Source organism: Cydia splendana, chromosome 10 (genome assembly GCF_910591565.1).
Source record: "Cydia splendana chromosome 10, ilCydSple1.2, whole genome shotgun sequence".
In the NCBI taxonomy this organism is placed as follows: Eukaryota; Metazoa; Arthropoda; class Insecta; order Lepidoptera; family Tortricidae; genus Cydia; species Cydia splendana.
In genome coordinates this window covers 17,637,197-17,652,779 of record NC_085969.1, presented here as the reverse complement: position 1 = coordinate 17,652,779, position 15,583 = coordinate 17,637,197, and the positions used below count along the sequence as shown (strand labels likewise).

The following is a 15,583-nucleotide window of genomic DNA, read 5'->3' as shown; positions in this document are numbered from 1 at the left end:
CTTCCCCGGATCTTCATCCACCTGAACCCGCAGAAGCCTGAAGTACAAATGACTACCCAGAGCCTTCGACCTGTTTCCGGAGTATCTATCCTTCGACTGAACAAACTTAGCTACTAAGGATGACAAATCATTTAATTTCTCAGAAATAACTTTCAATTCTGACTCCGGGTTCAAATCTGTATCCAAAATCTCATCTGGCCGACACTCACCTACCAAATTCCTCAACTGTTTCCTAAGACCCTCAACTGTTGAGTGTGGTGTCTCTGACCTGATCTTTACTTCATAAATCAATTCATCGCGCAGCAAAGAGTGAAGTTGCACAGAAGTGGCCATTGTATAATAAGTTTAACTCAAAAAATAAACAAATATGATGGCAAAAGATTTACAATCCAACTGACACTATTGTAGTTTGACAATTATATTAAATAATGTTATATCAATGTGTTTTACTATGTTTTACCTTTTATCTGTGTGTATGTATATTTCCTTGTCTTTATTGAACTAAATTTTTTGACCCAAAATATAACAGTGAATGCAAAACCAAAATTGTTCACAATTTTAAAAAATCGTTCAAAACCCAAGTAAGAGTTTTTTTTTTTTTTTTTTATACTTTCTAATAAAAATATAACAATTATTTTTGAATTAGTTTATTTGTGTGTAAAAATAACCTGTCCTATATATGTTTACTGTTATTAAAAAACTTTCGAGTCAAAATGTCTGAACTTATTCATACAAAGCTTCTCAATTTTTAAAGCAATTTCTGCACGAGCTTAAAAGCTTCTCGAACTTCACCTCAACAAAGTGTCAACTCAACTCAATTGCAATACTCATAAAAGCTCAGCTACAATAAAAATTTTGCATGAGTACTGAATTATACACTAAAATTACACACTATTTTTAGAATGCTCAGAAAATATGCACAATAACTTAAGTTACAGCCTCTTAAGTCTAAATCTCATGCATTAAAAGTAGCCAAATGGTACTAAAGTTTGACACTTTACTTCCTGACAAAAACGTCAGCACATATGTAACTAACTGAAAATTCGAGCATCTACTTCTAAGTTTTTACAAAATTACTGAATATCGTGCAATAATCTAGGCAAAACTCAAAGTGAAACAGCTAAAGCCTATACTTAACGTTGTCAGAGCGTACACAAGCAAAGCACAAGCTCAAAATTTCACCTAAACGTAAGTACTACTCAAACTTTTTTTTTTATCTATATGTGATGGCAGTGATACAAACTGATTTATGATGGAAATAAAGCTTTAAGACGGAATCTGTGGGCGCCAAATTGTCACGTAAATCTACCTAGCCCGGCTGTGGGCTTTCCCTGAGGAAACTCACGGACAATTAAAGTTACTAAATTAAATAAAAACTAAATCTTACCAAAAGCTCAAGCAGGTGCTAAACTTATTTCCATCAGCTATTCAGGGCAATAAAGGACATGAAATGAAAGTTAGTTTTTGTGACACATCATTTATTACTAATTCGAACACGGGCAGTTATTCTACATGTAAATCATTAAGCTAGCATAAGCACCTTATATTATAATGTCAGGCGATAGAGCTGGGTCGTGCCAGAAATGGTTCTAAAATGATTTACAAGCAGACCTATCTAAATTTGTTAGTCCCTAAATTACCATTTGCCATCACATATGATTCTACTAAATTCTTAAACTTTAAATTTGGAAAATGCTTCTAGGATGGAAGGAAAGCGTACACCAACCTCATAACACTGTTCCACCAGTTCAAGCCCGACGTGTCATCCTCCGCTGTGCCGGAGCCGATTTGCAGCAGCGGGAATCTGACCCGACACCGCAGAGCAACACCGAAGGACTAAGGTCTCAGTTTGAAAGTGACGTCATCTCCATCCAGCAGAAGAGCGAAATTCTTATGGCGAACTGCTCACCCGACACACTTGAAGTTCTAGGAATATGGACAGACTTCCATACTCTGATATGCGAACTGATTTCACATCCGTAGTAACATAAAAACGAAAAACCCCAGTCAGCTGAAAGAAACAATTCAAGATTAATAACTAGAAGCATGTGCTCTGCTAACCTAAGAGACATTATGTGATCTAAGTTTCTCACCAGCTGGAAATTCCTAGAGTGGACTCATCTCACAGCTCTGATACTCCCTCCCAACCACATTGTTTTACCAGCAGACTGGAAACAAAGCGAAATGGTCAAACAAAGATTCAACAAGGAGTTGCACCTGAGGACATCTATATACAGTGGAACCTGGATAATTGCAATCTCAAGGGACCGGCCATTTTTTGTCAATTAACCAGGTTTTTCATTTAAGCAGGTCGTGTCAATTAACGAGGTTCAAAAAATCGTTGTGTCAATTATAGAGGTTTTCATTAATAGAGGTTGCGTTCTGACAAATTTCTTTTATGGAGGTGCAAATAACCATTGAATAGTACATTATTGTCGAGGCTCGGAAGTAGCTACTTGCAGGCTGAGGATTCGTTTTAAACGGACGACCTTGGGAGTCCGTTTAATTGAATCCGAAGCCAGCAAGTAGCCTTCCAGCCGAGTCATATATAGTGCTTTTCTCAAAAATGGTGCAAGAAATACAAATATCATAGAAATATTTTACAAAAGCAACGTTCTTACGTATATATTTTCACAGAAAAAAGTAGAAACAATTGAAAAAATTAGCTTTGCCGCCTTTTTATTTTTTTAATAAAAAATAGAAGTGTATTTTTCTGCCGAAAATACGTCAACCTATTTGAGACAGCTAAATAGTCGCGGTACTAATCATCTGTTTGGCTGTTTAATGGGCCTGTGCCTTCATTTGATATGGCCATTTCAACTTTTAAAAAGTTTGGAACTCGACAAATAATGGAATTTGTATGCAACATTGCAGTCCCAAAATCGAGACTGCAATGTTTTTAACTTTTTAATTTTTGACTGACCATAAACTCCGCACTTCGCGACCAAATTTTTATACGGCAACGTTGACTTTGCCGTCCATTTTTGAGAAAAGTAGATTTACACGCTTACGTTCTGGGTTTCTGGTCTATATATAGCTTCTATACTTGCACTTTTACACTACATTAATTACTACTTTATTTTCTTATTAATCATTTGGGTTTAAAAAATTCCCTTGAATTGTAGAAGAAAGTTTTATTGGAATGTAAAAAGCATACTTTGTTTTTGATTTAATAAAAAATATTTCACCTACTACAGGCTGTGATAGATACCCAATAAATAAATTGAATTCTGGATGAAGATATAAATAAAATGATCATTGCTATTAAAATATTGTTTCTGCTGTGTACAACCACATTATTTCAATTACAGAGGTAATAAGTAAGACTCGTTTCAATAATAGAGGTAAAAAGGAGAGCAAAAATAACGGATTTTTTTAGCACAGTGTCAATTATAGAGGTCTTAGTTGCGACGTGGTCAATTACAGAGGCAAAATTACGAAAAGCCCTAAAATCTAAATTGCAATTATAGAGGTTCCAAAATTTCAATTATAGAGGCCTTTTGGTCTCAAGGGACCGGGACCGGACTTTTGGTTGCAATTATTGAGGTTTTCCATTTATCCAGGTGTCAATTAACCAGGTTTCACTGTATTATCATATTCTACTTACTGTTTGTGGCAAAATAACAACAGCATGAGCTCCCTAGCTCATGGATGCAGCGGCTACTGCATAACCAAGCCTCTGATCGATGCTACCAGAGCATGATGTACTTCGCTTCACTGTTCTATGTATAAAAGATGCCCATCCAGGGCGAAAACCAGCCGGGAAATGATCTCAAGCCATTCTGTCCCTGGGATGACACAATCAAAATAACAGTAACTAATGAAATTCATGGAATAATTGTATATGCAAGTATAACCCAAAGAAATAAATCATATTCAATTATTTGAATATATTTCAACCTATTTTGTATTTATAAATTAAGTTTTTGATTTAAATATTTATTAATATTATTCCATAAATTTAGGATTTAATTTGAAGTAGCAACACCATCAGCTTCAATTTGTTTCTTATTGGCTGAATGCCTGTCATTTATATTGTTGCTACATCAAAGATTTCCTTGCCATAGAACAAAACTATCCTATATTCGAGACAATCCTAAAAACGTTAAACTGAGCTAACCATACAAAGTGCCGTGTCACACAGGTCTACTTCATCAAATTGGTGGTTTTCGGGAGAAAATGCTCGAGTTGCTTAAGAAAACGCCCAAAACACCATGCATGTGCCTTTAGAAATTGAGGAGTTCCCTCAATTCCTCATGGATTCCATCATCAGAACAGAACCAAATTAAAATAGGACCAACTCGGAGGAAGCTCCTTTCAAACAAAAAAAGAATTACTCAAATCGGACTACGGATGTCGAAGTAATCAGTGAACGTACATAGAAAAAAAAAAATAGCCACAACCGAATACAGAACCTCCTCCTTCTATGAAATTGAAGTCGGTTAAAAAATCGGGGTGCAGTACGGGCAGAAAATTAAATAAAGCCCCAATCGGCTGCCATTTAGCATACATTGAATGTATGCGAATTTTTCGTTTTCTTTCATAAACCACAGGTAAAGGGTGATTTTTTTTTCTATTACATACCTACTTACAACCCTGGGCCTTAAGGTTTTGCTTTAGCTATTATGAAATGGTGTTTTACTGCACAATTTGTTAATACATACATAGATGTAGATAATCCGATGACAGCTCGGTTTCTCTATTCCCTTTGGGAGATCTTTAAATGTATAATAAACAAAAAGTATACCTAAGCCGTAAATAAAAAAAGAAAACGCTTTAATAATTCACGCTACAGAAATGAAGGGTTTAAATGCATAGCATATAACGAAATGTATTTCATAGCACCAAGGATCGTAATTGGCTAAATCTATTGCACTATTCATAGAAACAAATCACCCAACAGCTTCACATTTATTTATAGTTGCTTTATTTCATTAGTCATATTTCACACCGTCCGCTCTCGATTCACTTTGATCATTTCAAGCAAAATATGGTGGCGTTCAAACTGAGACACGAAGCTAGTTCTATTATTCTTGTAGCCTGTGATACTGCTGTTCAGCTAGCTCAGGTTTCAGTATTATTTTAGGCTGTGGGTCTGGCAATTTGAACGTGGAATTTGTGGAAGGAACGCGAAATGAATTGTGATGAACGAGCCGGAGCGCGTGGCGAGGTGAAATACCCGCTGCCTTTTGGCGATGAAGTATTGATGGAGGCTTGGTCTGACGTACATGTAAAATATGGCCGTGGAAATCGTTTTCTTTTTTTATCAACTGTCAGCGTTGAACGGTTTTAGGTTGAGCTAGGATAAAAAAAAAAGAATTTTTGGACTAGCAAAATTAGAGGAATAACCTGGAACCTGGCGATCATAGTGTACTTATATTGTTATGTGTACTTACTTACAAAATTTACCTAGTACTTTATCGGAATATTAAAAAATACAATACAAATTCTCTTTATTGCACAACCTCAATAAAACATTTACAGAGAGACATACATAATACATGAAGACAGAGGTAACAAAAAGGCGGTCTTATCGCTAAAGAGCGAATATTAAAAAATCTGATAAATTAAAAAAATAATCATTTTGTATTACGTACCTTCTATGTAACTTATAAAACACATTTTTAAATTAGATTACCCAGACTTAAATCTCACCTTATTTTAATTTATTACGTGAATACAATAAAATATTATTATACATTACACTGATTATGAAAATTACACTGTAAGTTATTCGCAGTTACTATAACTTTCAAAGCCTAGATAGACCAGTTTTTTAATCGTGTCCTCCAATCATTTAGGCACGTATCATAAACATCCCATTGTTCCTTCAACTAACCACATTAAAGTCGTATACACGCATAACAAAGGTCCAACAATGCCTTAATTAATAACTTGAGTCTAGTCCCGGCTGTAACAGGATCAAAAACTCCAATTATGCCGTATCTGGCAAGCGGGATAACAAGCAATTTGGCGTAGATTACGTTGCTCGAACAACACACGGGCAACTAATGGCATTGGACGGCATTAAGAGGGTTAAAACTTTTAATGTTAATGCGATTATAGGAACTTGTGGTATGTATGAAACTTGAGTTCGATTTTAGAAGCTGTTGTTTAAGTAAAAAGGAAAGTTTCGGATTCTGCGATTCTGTTATCACGCACTCTGCGTAGAATCCCTACGACTTTATATTTCGTTTGCATTAACCCTAAATTCTTGCTAATTCAATACTTTTGGTATTGGTTAATTTTGTTTTATTGCGAGCACATTGCTACTATTACGCTTATTACGGATACATTGCTATTATTACGGATACGCGTCATATATTTAATGGTTATTATTTAAGGTTATATTTTATTGTTTTTTTTTTTAAATTGGGTTTTAGCTAATTAAATTTAAATTAAGAGTTTCTCATTGAAGCGAAAATTATGTACCTACCTATTTAGAAATCCTGAAGCCATAAAGTACCTAAACGTTCATGCTCTTGTCTTGGGAGCAGTATATACCTACACACTTTTATTTATTTAATCGTATGGCAATACACTCTGCCCGATTCGAACTATAATATACGTCAATTAATAGATCTAGAAACGATATATGGATTAGATGTGTCATTTGACACTGACATAATTATCTAATCCATATCGTTTCTAGATCTATTTAATTGACGTATCTTAAAGTTCGAATCGGGCCGACACTCGTTCTCGGCCTGTCTCGGGATTTCTCGGCGAGTGTGTACCTACAGCCGGCATTACATTCGGTAAAGAAGTAAAAATAGTTTTTTTTTATAATAATAATGAACCAAGTTCATTAAAATGTTTATTATCCTGTTTCAATCCAGGGTCAGTTAACCAAACAAATCCAAATAGTCATCACCCACAATCGCACACCTCAATCCCACCTCCAACTCAAAGCAAACAGTCTGAGACGAGGCAGGATTGCGAATTTCCAGACCTGTTTACACTGCAGTCCATTACGGTAATTAACGACAAACAGTACCTTGCAACGGTGACAACTCAAACATTGGTATCGGTGGAAATTGTGCGCAAATAATATCGGTGGCTGTTTGTCCAAAGTTGCGTGGGGTAAAATGACGCTGGGAATGAAAATCGTTCCCAGGACCATATTATCATCTTTTTTTAGTTTATATACTAGTGGCTGACTCCGTCAGCATAGAAGTCATTAAACTGCATCTCTCTTTTAGTAGTTGCATACACATATTTACCCCCATCTTAAAACTCAAAATTTCACCTTGACTTAATTAATTAGGTATGTAGTTGTTTTTGGGAGATTGTGCAACAAACATACAATCAACTCGTATAATAATATTACAGTTTTTTATGTATTATATCATTTTATTTTCAACCGACGAAAAAAAAAAACGGAGGAGGTTCTCATTATATCACATATGCATATTGTAAAAAACCAAAACTAAGAGTTAAAATGAATAAAGATATACAATATATAATAATACATTGTAATGTAACTAAGGTGTATTCGGGTAATTTCGGAAGAAAAAAAATACTCAAATGTGGCAGATAAGATTCCGTAAAGGGAATTTTATGACAACGGAATATAGTGTAAAATAATTAAATAATACTGTAAAATTTTCAAATAAAATCTAATGAACTAATTAAGAAACCTTAATGCTTTAAAAGCATTTTATTACCTAGAATAAGGTTGTAAAATCAGACCGTTAATTGCAGTCATGCGATAAAAGTAATGGTTATTGCCATTCTATTAAATTACTTAAAGCCAACTCCATAAAAACCATTTCAACAATAGCAATAAAATTATTGTCTGTCTACTATGGTTGTCATAAAATTCCTACAAAAAACAACGACATTTTAATCCAACAAATTATCACGAAAGTGAAAATAATGTTGATGGTAAACAAAATAATCGCGAACAAATTCGTAAGTTGTAGAAAAGTTTTAACGAACTTTAACTCCGAAATAAATTCAATAGCTTGAACGTAAATATTAATGTTGCGTTTTCGTTTCGGATGCCTTCAAGTTTTACTTACGGTAGAAATCGTTTTAATTTACAAAATTTTTAAAGTACGTATCCAAATTGTGGTGTGTGTGGGGGCGGTGTGGGGTGGTATATTTATTATGCAGTTGAATATTTATCTTTATTTTGTAGGCATTTAATTTTCATTTTTGACACAAGAGTGTTATAAATACCTAGCATGTTATTTACATATTATTTACTAAATATTATTAATGTTACAATAACATAAAATTGGCTCGTTAACATTGTGTTTTATTTTATTTTAGTTCTTGTATTTTGCGAAGATAAATAAAAAGGCAAACACAAAAAGAAAGTAACAACATGTGTATAAATAAAATCCTATCATTCTTACTTGAACCTTTCACGAAAACAAAATGTATTTCACACTCATCTCCAAAAAATGTAAAACGAGTGTCAATAAAACTCACTAAAAACTTCAAACAACTCGATTCTTGATCGGAACTTTGTAAAACATTGCACTCCGCCAGCTACTTATACGCTACTTGAGACGCTTAGTCCCAGTCTACATCTTAACAAAGTGATTCAGGCAACTTTGTCGTGCAATACTACCCACTAGCCAAAAAGGCAGTAAGTGCGCTTGATCATCTAAATACTCTTAGAGCATTCTTGTCCTCAACTGCAGAATTGTGTAAAGTCGATGCACCCTTTCAATCATATCTCGCTCTTGAACTATTTTGGATTGTCGACTTTATTTCGCATTATATATGATTGTTTTTCCAATAATGTTTGCAAGTCAGTTAGGTTTGACGCGCAATCGTCAGGACAACGTGCTTGCTGATGTAAATATCTTGAATAGATTACGGCGTTAAACTTGAAAGTGTCGGTTTAATGAAAATCTGTTGCTTTATGTTGTAAAGTTTTGAGAAGATTTGTCGAAACAAATCTCGAAGAGTAGTTGTATTGGCAGCATAAGCTTTCACAACCTTAACGGTATTTATATTGAAGGCACATACATACATGTTTTTGTTTGCCCCGAACACGATATCGTCCATAATTTAATAAAAAATTAGGAATAATCAAACAAAATGGTAATCCGCAAAAGCATCGTCATGATCATGACCTCATGACCCAAAAAAAAACCATGGCTTCTGCAACAAACTTTATGAAAACACCTATAAACTAAAATTTCTGGTTCGATTAGTCTGCTTACCAAGACAATACTTTGAAGAGTAGGTAAGTATTCTCATAACTTTTTTATTTCCCAAAATTTGGTTAAGTTAATATTCAAAATGAATAATTTCAAAGTATTTTATAGTTTCATTAAAACACAATAAACAACATACATAATAAGACATCGAAAACTAGAGGTACAAACACTTCCAGCGCATAATAGAAACACAAGGAAATTAAACATGCACGTCGCAATCGAGTTGCCGAAGGATATTAGCAGAAGATTGCTCGTCAACCCGAGCCTCGCTCCAATCACTTCGGATGGCTCCAATAGTGCCGCGTTGATTATGCAGAACCGGTTCACTGGGACACTGATGACGTGACGATCAATAATCGGAACTATTCGACGGAGTGCTGAATCAGAACGTCTTATCTCCGTGTGAGGTAAGTCAGTGCGCTGTCCTGCCGTGGTAATGAGAGGATGATTACAAACTTAATGTTGACCAGATTCATCTATATTATCTTTTATCAGTCTACTAATTGACCTTTTAGTTTATTGGATTGTAGCTATCGGCTTAGTAATGAACTACATATTTGTTGTATCGGGAACGCAACTATTTAAACAAGCGTATTATATTAAGTAAACACAACAGAAACAAAAACAAATACATACTTAAAGTCTACATAAGGATCTGTATACTACAACGCCACACGCGCACGTACACGTCACGCACACGCACGCCGGTGTGCACAGGTCTTAAATGTCATTAATCAACACGTGATTAAAATTTAACTTTGCCGTTTTATTTTTGTGTCTGGTATGTTTTAGCTAAAGCTGGCAAAACTTTAAAGGTTTGTATTAAAATAGCGAAACGTAACGTTGCACAGTCTTTTATAATTTGAAGCATGTCCACACAAACTGCCGTATTCGAACTTCAAGATATTCACAAGAGACGACACGTACTAGATCCATTCTAGATATGTTATAGTTGAGATATCAACTAGTTCTCTTTTGCAGCGCAATTCGGGCAACCAATGACACATATCTATTAGATGTCGTTCAACAGTATCTCCAGAATCGCGCAAATGTCAAAATTGACAGGTTAGATCTTAAACATATCGTTATCGTATCTTGGTGATGTCTAAAAGATGTCTAATAGATGTCTATTTCAAAATCCGAATCGGGCCCAAAGTGTCCAGTAAAAAATCGATAGTTATTAGACTTTCTGAATTTAAATTGCTTTTCGTTCGTAGGTATCTGTTTTTCTGAGCCCTCATTTTATGAAGTCTGAAATGAAAATGAACATTTACTTACTATAAATTATTATGATGTTAAAGATAAGATAACCAATCTCAACGATATAGTTAATATTGAACCCGTCCAATATCTATAAGAAGTTATACCTATTAGCAATGAGACCGTTAGCGTTATCAGATCGACTTGAATAGGTGTGGGCTCTAAATTTCGCCGCTTTGTCTAGTTTTAATGTCGATCCTCGATATCTATGTGTTATGGTATTGCCGCTGGCAGATTCACGAAGGAACTTTACACTTTACGTTTCTAATGGAACTTGCTACAAACTTCGGACTAAAACTCTTATAAACATGTAGGTATTTAAATCCCCCCTAGACTGATTTCGGTTGGTTTGTGAGGCACATAATTTTATATGTGCACATAATTTTATATATTACTGCTATACTTATACATTTGTAAAAATAATTGGAAATGACGAAGCTTTTTGCAGATATCATAATTAGTTTGATTAAGACGAGGCCTGTTGCAGATTTGCTTTTGAAATCTTTGTGTTCTGCAAATAAATATATCTGGCTTTACAAAATTCTTTGAGTTCATGTAACCTCAAAAGGATACACTACCTATATCCATACGTGTAAGTGTTAATAGACATTTCGTAAACCTTACTGCAATTACAAAGTCCACCGAATCTGGCCGCGTAGCCAATCGCTTACGCTCCGTAGCGATCGAAACGCAACTGTCACTGTCACACTAATATGGAAGAGTGATAGAGAGACATAATGCTTTTCGTTGTCGAAGCGATAGCGATTGTAACCTTGGCTAGGCCGGCAGTTAAGGTTGCTGTTAGTTACTACAAATAAAGTACTGTTAGAATGTCTAATAATAAACGTAATTGCGAAGGTATCCTCTGTATTTTATCCAGGTTACTAATCATTCTCCCGAACCCACAGGCATTAACCCCAAGACAGTCAGATCCAAAAAAACATCAAGACGGCCGCAATATTTTACGCCGGCCGCTGTAAAGCCTCCTCGATTTGAATAGAACACGCAACGGACGGTGTCGCGTATCGGCCTCAGGTGGCGATCGCGGCAGATACGGAGATACAGGGGATGACTGCAGAGCTGCAGCTGTTTAGTTATATTGCAACTTTGTTAATTTTTACCTATTAGGTAATTTTTGAGTATTTTTGGGTAATATCCAAAGAGTTCGTGAATACTGATTATGATATACCGCCTTAAAATTTGTATTTTCTTGACTTACGTCTACTAAACTTGAGCAGGTATTCCATATATTATATAATATAGTTACGTATACATGGTTACATATAAAGGTATGTACCTAATGCAATTTCAATATTAGAGAGATCGTCAAATTGATAATGATATTCTTCTGCAAATAATACCCGAACTATGCTCGCTTACCTACACCCTAAAACATAACGAGTACTTAATAATTTATTAATATGTATTATACCTAATTCTGTGACCCCATTTCTTCACTTCGCATGGCTGCTTTATAACACAGTCAACTACACTTTTAAGACTGCTAACGCCATCTGTGATGGTATGACCGCAAACATATTTAATAAAAGGTTTAAGTAGTTAACTGTTTTTATAACACTTTAAACTCTCGCGTTTTGTACACATATTTAATTACACAAACGGGTCTACCGCGATATAATTTCATTGTTTTTACCTTTAATTCCGACGTTTAACTCAGCTGAAACGTCGGAATTAAAGGTAAAAACAATGAAATTATATCGCGGTAGACCCGTTTGTGTAATTAAATAACTGTTTTTATTATTCAATTATTGTATTCAACTAGATAATTTGTTAGGTAAAGGTTTCAGATGTTTAAGTTTTATACATTTTATACCTATAAACAAAAGTTTCATAAAAAATGGATAAATAATCTTATAGTAGGTACCTAGGTAATTTCAAAGTTACCAATAAAACAAATGGTGAAGTACATAGGTACGTGTACAAACAGATAATATTTTAAGCAAAATTATTAATATTAATGCAAGTTTAGGACTCCATTGAACCTCTATTCTGCACTAGAAAGTACTTGATATACGGTGGCAATGCGTTAATATCCAGGCAGATACCCGCTACCAATAACAGGATTTCAAGACATACTCTACGCAACCAGATGCAGATAACAATGGAATAAACTATCTAGAGGCAGAAAGCGCGTTTTAATTACACTTCCTCGCTTTAAATAATGCATGTAGCCGTGTCTCTAGTTTCCGCTTCAGTGGTTTGAGAGTTACCTTACTGGCAGGTATCAGAGATTGAGGGTGGATGAGTACTTGAGCGAAGAAACGCCAAATGTTTTCGGCGTACCACAAGGGAGTGTTCTAGGCCCAACACTGTTTATCCTTTATATAAATGATATTTTCTCCGCCACGCCTGCTCAGTGCGACCTCATATGCTATGCAGATGATACAGTGGCTATCTTCTACGGGAAATCCTGGATCGATACTCTGCAAAAAGCTGAAGTGGGTATGTCCGATATGAAACGCTGGTTAGACAATAATCTTCTCTCTCTGAACCTAAAGAAAACCAAATATATTTGTTTTCACAAAACCAAAGCTTCTGAGCCAGGGCTAGTCACGGCCCTTCATGTCAAGTGTGCTGCTGGTCTATCATCGAATGACCCCTGCAATTCGATCAGCCGAACGAATTGCATTCGGTATTTGGGCGTTGACGTTGATCAGCACTTCTCATTTAAGCAACACATAGGTTCACTTTCACAGCGAGTAAGAAAATTGATTTATGTTATGCGCCTACTTCGGAATTCCGCTGATAACCGAATCCTGCGTCAAGTCTACATTGCCTTATGTCAGTCTATACTGGGGTATTGTATATCAGTATGGGGCGGAGCTGGTACCACCACGATGCTCGGGTTGGAAAGGGCACAAAGAGCTGTTCTCAAGGTAATGTACAAAAAGCCCTACCAACATCCTACAGACAAACTTTTCTCTGAAACCCAATTACTTTCAGTTCGTCAATTATTTGTCTGCAGAGTCGCCATGCTGATGCACAAACTCACTCTTAACTCCCCCACATACGCAGCATTACAACGCAAAAGGGTTTTTCGTGTCCCACAAACTTTGACAAAAACATCTTTCTCGCGACGCTATCCACAGTTTCTACATCCATATATTTATAACCAAATATTAAAAGCTTTCAACGTCCAAACATTGTCTCTCAAAGAACTGCTGTACACCCTTAAGAAATGGTTAATCTCTCTTTCCTACAAGGCCACCGAAGAGATACTAAAACCCTTGCAATAACGCACCGCATACACAGGATCACTCTCTCTCTCACACACTCACACTCACACACACACTCACACACACACCCGGAGCATATCTGTACAAATTTCTTTCTTCTTTGTGTTTAATAATCTTTGATATAAGTAAGTAGTATTATTTTACTTTTAGGTATCAGATCTGTATCCTCCGCATCTTCTTGGTAAATCTTATGTTCAATGCCCCACAGTCCTCACGACACAGGCTCGACCTAGTGTGAGGGCTATTGTTTGTTCTAAGAAGCTGTTGTACATATTCTATAGTTAATTTTAATTTAATTACTAAGGTTTCATGTCATGTCAATTTGGAAAATAAATATATTTTGTATTTGTATTTTTTTTGTAGTTCTAATGGACCAGATTATATCCAACATGAAATGTGGGACTATAAATTGGAAAGTATCGCAAGAATCTTAATGGCAAAATAATTTGCTAGTAGTTAGTAATAACCGCAAAATATACGATGTAAATAAAATGAATAAACATATATTTTGTGACAATGTCGAACATAAATTAATTTTGTACTAAGCAGAAACTTATGATAACGATATTATATCAACGCTTAGAAATTAATTAGCTTAGGCGTCTTCCTAAGGCGCATATGATGGATATGGTGGAAATATTTGCTGTCATTGGGTAAGTATCGGTAGCTCAGTATACCACTACCACCAGTTTTGACATTGACATATTCACTCACGTCTAAATAGCTTACTTTCTATGCATCTCGCTCGCACTCGCATATTAGTGCAAGCGAGATGTATAGAGAGTAATTTACGTAGACGCGAGCTAATAATTATGTCAATGTCAAAACTGGCGGTAGCCGTACAGTAGGCGAGCGAGTTCGAGTGTCGACCGAGACAGTGAGTTTTCCCACTTTTCCTTTATTTCTAAGGAATGCCAAGCATGTCCTAAACTACGCAAGATTCTCTATCGTTTTACTACTAGCCCACGATACTCGTATATACTAACATTACTAACATAGAAATCATCCATCAATCTAATACCAAAGAATTAAATCTGCCTAGAATACAAAGTACAATATTATTTTTCTGTGTTTTGAACCCAGGGCCCTAGATCACTAAAAATTATATAGCTTAAGCTGGCCGTTTAAATTTGGGGAGAAAATAACACTCAGGAAAATAAAGAGTAAGTTTAAAAGCGACAGCCATGCGAATAATCCAACAGGATGATACGAGGTCGCGTTAGCACCCGTCATCGGCAGTCGGAGCACGTTCGAGCAGCCTGTGACATCCAGCCTCCTGTAACAGAAAAAAAACACGAACAAGTTCGCGAAAGTGGGCGAAGTCATTTATCAAGCTAGCGCTAAGAACTCTCGACAGCGACAACTTTTGATACAGGATACTGCCACCAGACATTAATATTAAGGATATCATAGTGGTCGAAGTGTTTTTAGGGTGTCTTCAAACAAGGAAAACTTTCCTCTTAACGTTGTGTTGTTTTTGCGCTCTTTCGGTGTTAACCGCTAGCTAAATTGGACAGCTTAGTGGTTGGTTAGATGTAGGTAAGCGTTTTTGCAACATTTATTAACATTTGCAAGAGCATTGTGTTTGTATTTTATAAAGGCATTGGTTCTTGTGCAGTTTGTTTTTACGTATATTTTGTTGTAATCATTATTAGCACATGATTATAATATTTTCTTATTAATTTGCGAAATTCAGTAACGAGACTCGCTTCACTACTAAGTTCATAAATATCTTCCTCTTACCCCAGTGAAGTATTCCTGGCGTTGTTACCAAACTTCTGGCCCGTATTCTGTACGCAGCTAACTTCCAGTTAGGCCGTAAACGACTTTACGTGTCGAACAGGGAAATCAAATTATCAACTCCCACCAACTTCGCACCTCTTCAAC

At 35.7% G+C, this 15,583-nt stretch overlaps 1 long non-coding RNA gene across 1 annotated transcript in view; it reads left to right on the top strand.

Moving 5' to 3' along the window:
• LOC134794404 (uncharacterized) overlaps positions 1-15,583 on the top strand; it is a 216,811-nt gene that overhangs the window by 110,278 nt on the left and 90,950 nt on the right. The window lies entirely within an intron of this gene.